The 8,954-nt window shown below is 40.7% G+C and overlaps 1 pseudogene; it reads left to right on the top strand.

Annotated features, from left to right (window-relative positions):
- The window catches only part of LOC108516697 (axin interactor, dorsalization-associated protein pseudogene), a 10,163-nt pseudogene extending 5,957 nt beyond the window's left edge, over positions 1-4,206 (top strand).
- The last annotated feature ends 4,748 nt before the right edge of the window (positions 4,207-8,954 follow it).

Raw genomic sequence — 8,954 nt, 5'->3', positions numbered from 1 at the left:
TTTTTTTTTTTTTTTTTTTTTTTACCATTTTTTGGGAGGTATAACGCTAATTAATTAAGTACAAATATACATAAGGTAAAACCTATATAGTATAAATTATTTAAAAATTATTTTAAAGTAGTTTAGTGAATTAGTAAATGCAGAAATGATAAAATTCTATTGACAAATCAAAATTCTTTAGTAATATTTTGTTCATGTTTATTTAAAGTCATATTTTACATAAAAATGAAAAAATCATTCTCAGGAGTTAGCTTTGCTGCTAACCAAAAACCATTTAATGTTTGGTTCCATATAATAAATAGTGTGCCTCTAAGATTTTATCAACAGAAAAAGCTTTAGACTTGAAGATGGAGATTTATTTCCAGTTCTGGGATAATAAGGACACTTGGGTAAATTATAATCTGCTTCAACCTAAGCTTTCCTTTTTTAAAAGATGAAAGAATGAGTTTTGAGGACCCATTTCGCTCTAAAAACTAGGATACTTGATAAAAATGGATTTGATAGCTATTTAGATCAACCAGAAAATAGTGTTCTGTTGCGACTTGCTAAAATAAAAATCTAGAAAAAGTGCACACACACACACACACACACACGCACTTGAACCTTGTTAGAAGACTTACAGGATAACGTGAGAAGTTTCAGATGGCAATTGTTAAGTTAAATCTTAAACACTGTGACATTATAAGTGGTGCAAACATTCAATTAAAGCGATAAAACCCAAACTTATAAGATCGTGTGTAATTTATTTGAAGAAGCAGTGTCTTCTAGCTTGATGCAGATTCTTCTTAAATTACTAATGAGCTTGACCTTTAAAACCACTTGGCAAGATGGTTTTATTGCTTGCTAGTCAGGCTGCACATTTTTACAACACACTCATATGTAAAATTGAAAACCTCAACAACTTTTCAGATATTTAAAAAACAAAGCTCAGCATTTGCCCATTTCGTTGATTCTCTTCTTATCCTTTCTAGTTCAAGATAGTTGGTTTGCATTTAGGGTATGTGGATAACACTGGAAATAACACTAGTCTAATTTTTTTCTTATAGAAAAGCTTTCATTTGGACCTTTTATGATCAGTTTAGTCACTTTTCTTATTGCTTCATTGCTAGTGAATATACGTAACGTCTCCCTGTTCTGTGGAAAGTTGGAACATCAAACTATTTGGCAGGACCAATTCAGAATTTAGTATTGCTGTCTTTTCAGGCCCCAATTCCTTTTATTTGATGGGCTGTGCTGAAGTTTTGCTGGGTACAGGGACATCAAGTGGTCCTGTCCCGGGGCCCATGTTTGCAGTGGCAGATTGAGGGAGACTGCCTTTGGGTGCCAGGGCAGCACACTCTGACCCCGGCATTAGCTGGTTCAGGTGGGCTGGTTCTTGGACCTCCAGGTGTCCTGCTCCTGTGCCAGCAGTGGCAGTGGTGGGCAGGTTCTCAAGGCCTTGGGCAGTGGGTGTGGTGTGGCTGAACAAACCTCTGGCTCCCATGCTGTCCACATTGGTGCTGGTGTTGGCTGTGATAGGCTGAGAGCCAGTCCCCAGATCACAGGCGGTGCACACAGGTGGGTGCCAGCTGTGATGGCAGTGGTAGGTTGGGTGGGCCTGACCTCAGGCCCCTGACAGGAGTGCACAGGTGACACCAGTGGTGGATCCAACTTAGCACTGATTGGCCCCTAGGTCTCCAGATGGGACAGCATGCTCTGGCACTGGAGGGACTGAGCTGGCCAGGCAGACCTGACCTAAGGCCCCTCAGTGGTGCATGCAGGGGCTATGGTAGGCAGGTGCAGGGTGATCCCTAGGACCAGGGTGAAATGCTGGGGTGGGGGTAGCTGCAGCTGTGCTGCAGCCCTGCTACTCAGGGGGTGGGGTTGTTTTCAGTGGCACCAGCCCTAAGCAGGCAGCTGGGGAGCTCACACTTTGCTCAGACTTTGGCCCTGGCTGTTGTAGCAGGTCTTGTGGATAGGGGAATTTGTCCTCAGGACACGTGAAAATGCATAGCATCTTCACTGTTGCGGGCAGCGGGGTCAGTGGGGTCTTTGGAATGGCTCATGCTTCAGCCCTGGCTGCAACAGCATCAGCCAGTCACAGCAGGGGCTGCAGGCAGGGAATGTTGATGTGTGGAGGATGTGTGGGGGCAGGGCTGTTGAGCCCCCAGGCACAATGCCCTTTGGTGGGAACTAGACTCTCTGTATGCACTGTGCTATTAGGGATGGGGTTATATCTAGCTTGAGCGCCCTCTCTGGAGCAATGCCGTCCTGCGACCTTCAGGCAGTGCCCTATGTTAGTCTCTGGGTGGAGGGTCTTCCCTGTGGCTGGGATTGCAGGAGCCTGTGGTGAGAACGTGGACTGCTGGGATCGCACACTTACTCTGTCCTACATTGAGGAGCCCCTTTAGGCTCCCAGTTGATTCAGCCCAACAGTCTGCTTCAATTCCTTCTTCCTTGCTTGAAGTGTGTCTTGTCACTTCTCTGTTGAATTCCAGTGTTCTCTCAGATGATCTATTCAGAGTGTGATATCTACTCACTATGTTGGTTCTTCTGTGTGGAGGTGGCAGTACCCGATGCCTCTAGTCAGCCATCTTGAAGCCCTTCCTCCTTTTGTATAGTTTTGGATTTTAAAGTACTTATCCTGCATATTAGAAATGTAAGATTAATCAGTAAGCATGGGAAGGAGGAACAATCAAAAACTGAAACCAATATGAAACAAATGAACCTACTACATTCCAAATAAATACCACAATCACACTAAAAAGAAAGCAAGAAAGAGAGAGAGGAAAACAAGAGAAGAGTGGTTGCAAATAATCTTGTATGGCTCCTTGGAAGGTGGCAGAGTTTGCTATAGTGGTTCCTCCAGACCCTGTCAATATTAGGGTCAGGCCCAGCCAGGATGGTACCTGAAAGCCCAGCCTTGCTGGGGTAGGAACAGGAGGGGACAGGGTAAGGAGTGGTCACCTTTGTGACCCAGAGTCTACTACAGCACTGGGGGAGCCAGTTTTAGGAGAGGCACCAGCTTTGACTCTTGGAGCCAGCTGGTGAAAGTGATAGATGGGTATCTGATATTAGCAAGACTTCTACAAAAAGAGGCCCAAACTCAACATGAGAATTCACAGAAGAACAAAAGAAACCCACAGGCAATGTTGCAACATGCTTGGGATTGTGAAGTACAGCTTTACACTCAACACAGTCTCAAGAAGAACTGAAATTGGAGGACCTGAAGAAACTAGCACTAATCCTAAAGAATATTTTTACATATAATAAAGAATTTCCACTTGACGTTCAGCCTGTCCCCTCAAAAAGAACTTTAGTACCTGGTGAAAAACAGTGTTTGGAATTTGAAGAAGATGTAGAACAGGGTGGTGCTGGAGCAGGGTCTCCTGATTCTTTTCCTGCTAGAGTTCCTGGTACTCTATTACATGTATTAGTCTGTTTTCACACTGCTGATAAAGACATACCTGAGATTGGGCAATTTACAAAAGAGGTTTAATTGGACTTACAATTCCACGTGGCTGAGGAAGCCTCACAATCATGGCGGAAGGCAAGGAGGAGCAAGCCTCGTCTTACACAGATGGCAGCAGCCAAAGAGAGAATGAGGAAGATGCAAAAGCAGAAACTCCTGATAAAATCATCAGACTTCATGAGACTTATTCACCATCACGAGAATAGTATGGGGGAAACCACCCCCATGATTCAATTATCTCCCATCGGGTCCCTCCCACAACACATGGGAATTATGGGAGTACAATTCAAGATGAGATTTGGGTGGAGACACAGAGTCAAACCATATCATGACTTTATTACCAAAGTTGCTATCAGAACCAAGAGCAGTGTTACTACTAGAACTGAGAATATTGGTCTGAAATACGCTGTATTAAAGTGAGTATCAAGGAGCTGAATGACATAGATGTAAGTACTGTGCAAGATACTCCTGTGGCTTTAAGAAGACACATATGTTCATTTTAATATGAACATTGAGCTGCAGAAGTATATTAAAAAATTAACCAAAGGTGAGACTCTCTTCTTTAAATTCGAAGATGACAAGCCTACAGATATGTTTATCAGCACTTCATGGAGATGGATGAAATGAAACCTGGGCCACTTGTAATAGAATTGTACAAAAAATCTACTGACTTTAAAAAACTGAAATTGCAATTACAGACCAAGAAACCACTTGATCTTCATTTATTAATACATCAAACTTTGCACACAGAATGATCCTGACATGAATAACTTGGAACTTTTGTGAATTTTACCACTCATTAGAAACCATCATAGCTCTGTGTATCACATTCACCCTCAGCAGGTAGGAAGCATGTTGTACCCATGCCAGTAGGCCAGAGTTTCCATAAATCTTCTGAAATCTAGGTGATGGTCCCCAAACCTCAATTCTTGACTTCTGTGCACCCTCAAGCTCAACACCACGTGGAAGCTGCCAAGGGATGGGGCTTGCACCCTTTGAAACCATGGGCCAAGCTGTACCTTGGCCCCTTTTAGCAATGTCTAGAGCAACTGGGATGCAGGGCACCAACTCCCTAGGCTGCACACAGCATGGGGACCCTGGACCCAGACCATGAAACTTTTTTCTTCCTAGACTTCTGGGTCTGTCATGGGAGGGGTGGCCATGAAGACCTATGACATGCCCTGGAGACATTTTCCCCATTGTCTTTGGTATTAACATTCATCTCTTTGTTATTTATGTGAATTTCTGCAGCCAGCTGGGATTTCTTCTTAAAAAATGGGTTTTTCTTTTCTACTGTGTTGTTCAGGCTGCAAATTTTCTGAACTTTTATGCTCTGTTTCTCTTTTAAAATGGAAGCTTTTAACAGCACCCAAGTCACCTTTTGAATGGTTTGTTGCTTAGAAATTTCTTCCACTAGATACCCTATATTATCTCTCTCAAGTTCAAAGTTCCACAAATCTCTAGGGCAAGGGCAAAATGCCACCAGTCTCTTTGTTAAAACATAACAAGAGTCACCTTTGCTCCAGTTCCCAACAAGTTCCTCATCTCCATCTGAGAGCACCTCAGCCTGGACCTTATTGTTTATATCACTATCAGCATTTTTATCAAAGCCATTCGAGAAGTCTCTAGGAGGTTCCAAACTTTCCCACATTTTCCTGTCTTCTTCTGAGCCCTCTAAACTGTTCCAGCCTCTGCCTGATACCCAGTTCCAAAGTCGCTTCCACATTTTCAGGTATCTTTTCAGCAATGTCCCGCTCTACTGGTACCAATTTACTGTATTAGTCTGTTTTCATGCTGCTGATAAAGACATAGCCAAGACTGGGAAGAAAAAGAGGTTTAATTGGACTTACCAGTTTCACATGGCTGCGGAGGCCTCAGAATCATGGCACTACTTACATGACAGTAGCAAGAGAAAATGAGAAAGATGCAAAAGTGGAAACCCCTGATAAAGCCATCAGATCTTGTGAGATTTATTCCCTACCATGAGAACAGTATGGAGGAAACTGCCATCATGATTCAAATTATCTCCCACCAGGCCCCTCCCACAACATGTGGAATTATGGGAGTACAATTCAGGATGAAATTTGGGTGGGGACACAGCCAAACAATAACACCTGTGAACAACATAAAGCTGCATCTGTTGCCCAGAGAGCCTTTTAATGGGAGAGTCCATTTACACATTTATAATTGATTACAAATTTATAAATTTAGATTGTGTTCTATTCACTTTCAATTCTACCCTATATTTTTAACTTTATTTTTTGGTCTGGATTTATAGTTTTGTCTTTCCTCCTTTTCCTTTTTTCTTTCCTTTGACTTGAAATCCATTTCCATCCACATTCCATTCTGTTTTATTCTTTTAAGTTGTTACTCTAAAAGTCTTAGTTTGAATATTTAGCTTAGACTCTAGCCTTAGTAACTATGTTTGTTTACATCTCAAATAGTACAAAGGACCCAGTGGAAAGACCTGTTTTGCTAGTTGGTGTCCAAGGACATCTGTGGTTTATTTGTTGAGAAAACCAGAATTGCCAGACTGTTTTGAGGAATCCTCAGTTCAGATCAACTGCCAGATTATGATATCAGGGGATTCAGGAGACACCAATCAAACTGATGGCTGAAGTCATTAATAAAGAGTTGCTTCATTATTTCCAACTAAATATGAAAGAAGACTGCAATCAAAGATTTTGAAAACATTGTGAGGCCCAGTCAGAATGTGAGAACAGAAAGAGTTTGGGGGTGATGAGCAGGAGAGGCCAGGAGGCACAACTAGGTGAGAGAAACAGAATCAGAAAGAGGGGACCAACATGAGAAAAGCAGACTTTATTGACAGCACACTTTGCCTGAGCAGTTTTCACAGAGATTTTGGAATCAAAAAGCTTGAGGAAAAATGAGCTGGGCCTGGTGACTCATGCCTGTAATCCCAGTACTTTGGGAGTCTGAGGTGGGCAGATCACCTGAGGTCAGGAGTTCGAGACCAGCCTGGCCAACATGGTAAAAGCCCATCTCTACTAAAAATACAAAATTAGCCAAGCATGGTGGTGGGCTCCTGTAATTGCAGCTACTCTGGAGGTTGAGGCAAGAATCACTTAGAACCCAGGAGATGGAGGCTGCAGTGAGCCGAGATTGTGTTACTGCCTTTCAGCCTTGGTGACAGAGCAAGAAGATCTCAAAAAAAAAAAAAAAAAAAAGAAAGAAAGAAAAAAAAAACTTGAGGAAAAATGAAATTGTAAAAAGTGGTTAATGTTTTCGTAAATTCACCCTAACTCAAAAAAGTCAACAAATTACTTTTTGTTGCTTTTGTAAAATCCAAGTGATGTGTAACTGTCACTGGTGACAGGCAGATATGGCAGACAACTCTCTTGGGGTCAGCTCATAGGATTTCTTTTTTTGTTCAGAAGTTCTCGAAATGAGTGCAGGAGGACATGTCAGACCCACAGGTCACAATTTAGAAATAAAAGCAACTTCCTGTAAGAACAAAAGATAAGTTTTAAAAATTTTACCACCACACTTGCTAGACCTTTTAAAGTAAACTATTTGAACTTACGGTAGTTTTCAAGGTAGAAGCTACTTAGGGACGTTTTTTTATAAGAATGAGTGGGAGACTTTTTTTAATGAATGTCACTGTGACTTACAGTTGTATTCATTTTTACTTTAGAAAAATATTGAAAGAAAGAAATTATGTATGACTAGGGACATTAAATTTCCAGTAGAGGTTTCTATAAAGCAGATTCCATAATGTGTAAAGGAACAGGATTTGTTATAATATATTTAAGCAAAGATCAATTTTTGCTGCTTCTATCTTGACTAAATAAAGACAGTTGGATTTTCTACCTCAGAGAGGCATTAGAAAGTCTAATTTGCAGGAGATTTGTGATAATGACCTGGGAAATGAAATAGCTGTCGGGCTACTGGCACTTTTTTTTAGATCTATCGTTTTACTTCCGACATCCTACTTACTAGAAATGAAGAGGTTTTCTTTTAAAAGTTCCTATGCAAGGGCCGTGCATGGTGGCTCATGCCTGTAATCCCAGCACTTTGAGAGGCCGAGGCGGGTGAATCACCTGAGGTCAGGAGTTCGAGACCAGCCTGACCAATATGATGAAATCCCGCCTCTACTAAAAGTACAAAAATTAGCTGGGCATAGTCGCATGTGCCTGTAATCTCAGCTACTCGCAAGGCTGAGACAGGAGAATCGCTTGAACCTGGGAGCAGAGGTTGCGGTAAGCCAAAATCGCCCCATTGCACTCAAACCTGGGCAACAAGAGCGAAACCCCGTCTCAAACACTTTAACAAACAAACAAACAAACAAAAAAAGTTTCTATGCAAGAACTTCACTATTTCATTGCACTTTTGAGGCTGACCATTTTTTCCTTTTTGAAAAAAATCGAGTATAATTATTTCGTGCTTCTACCTCAGCATGTAGAGTTTCTCATTTAGTTAAGTCACAATTTTTTGATTCTAATGCTGTACCAAAAATATAAGAAAAAAGAAAGAAAAGTAAAAGAAAAAATTAAAATCTGCCAGGACAGAATTAGGAAGGAGAGATGTTAGTCAAATTGCGGACTGACGACTCCTTCAGGAAGGAAATTTTGAAATGGTCTCCTCTAATTCCTCGTTTCTTATTTGCTCTTTAGTTTGGGATTTTATCCATGTGAGTGTAATGCATTTCAACATTCTCTTTTACATGTTTATCCTGCTCGAGATCTTAAATAGGTATAAAAATTGGAAATTTTTGACCATTATTTTTTCAGATACACTTTTTTTGTCCACGCTATCATTTCCTTTTTATGGAATTCCAATTAATTGTATGTTAGATACTTTGTTCCTATCTATAATGGGTCCTTCAGGCTCTGTACAGTTTTCTTTCTGCTCTTCACATTAGAGGAGTTCTATTAATCTATCATATAATTCATTTGCTGTTTCCCCTATCTGATTTGCTGTTAAGTTGCCTCAGTGAAAATTTTATTTCAAATATTGTATTTGTATTTCCAAAGTTTCATTTCTAACATCTTTTAAAAATCATTTCTCTTTCACTGAAGATATTTCCTGTCTTTTGATTAATCATATCCCATTTTTTTCATATCTGAGAAAGGTTATAAAAGCTGCTTTAAAGTTCTGTTCTGCTAATTCTAACATGGTTCAAATCTGAGTTGATCTCAGGTTCATTTCCTCTGGAGTGTGCATCGTTTTCATGACTTATCAGCTATCACAGAATTTTAAATTATATATTGTACATTATGACAGTAAAGTTGCAAAGGCACTGGATTTTGTTATTTGTCTGTGACACGTTATTTTGTTTGTCTCAGCCAGTAATTATATCAATGAAACTTTAACTACAAACTGCTTCTTGGACAACAGCTCTCATCTGAGTTCAGATCTGTCATTAGCTGTGTGGCTTTTAGCTTCCCCCGAGGATTTGTGATCTGGGATTAGCCATAGATGTGGTAAAATAAATGTGGTGACCCACTTCTGGCCCTTTGGGATTATTATTTTTTCCAGTTCC

Source organism: Rhinopithecus bieti, unplaced genomic scaffold, assembly GCF_001698545.2.
Source record: "Rhinopithecus bieti isolate Rb0 unplaced genomic scaffold, ASM169854v2 scaffold_36410, whole genome shotgun sequence".
Classification (NCBI taxonomy): Eukaryota; Metazoa; Chordata; class Mammalia; order Primates; family Cercopithecidae; genus Rhinopithecus; species Rhinopithecus bieti.
Note: the sequence above shows the minus strand (reverse complement) of the source record. Positions and strands in the feature narration are given on the sequence as shown.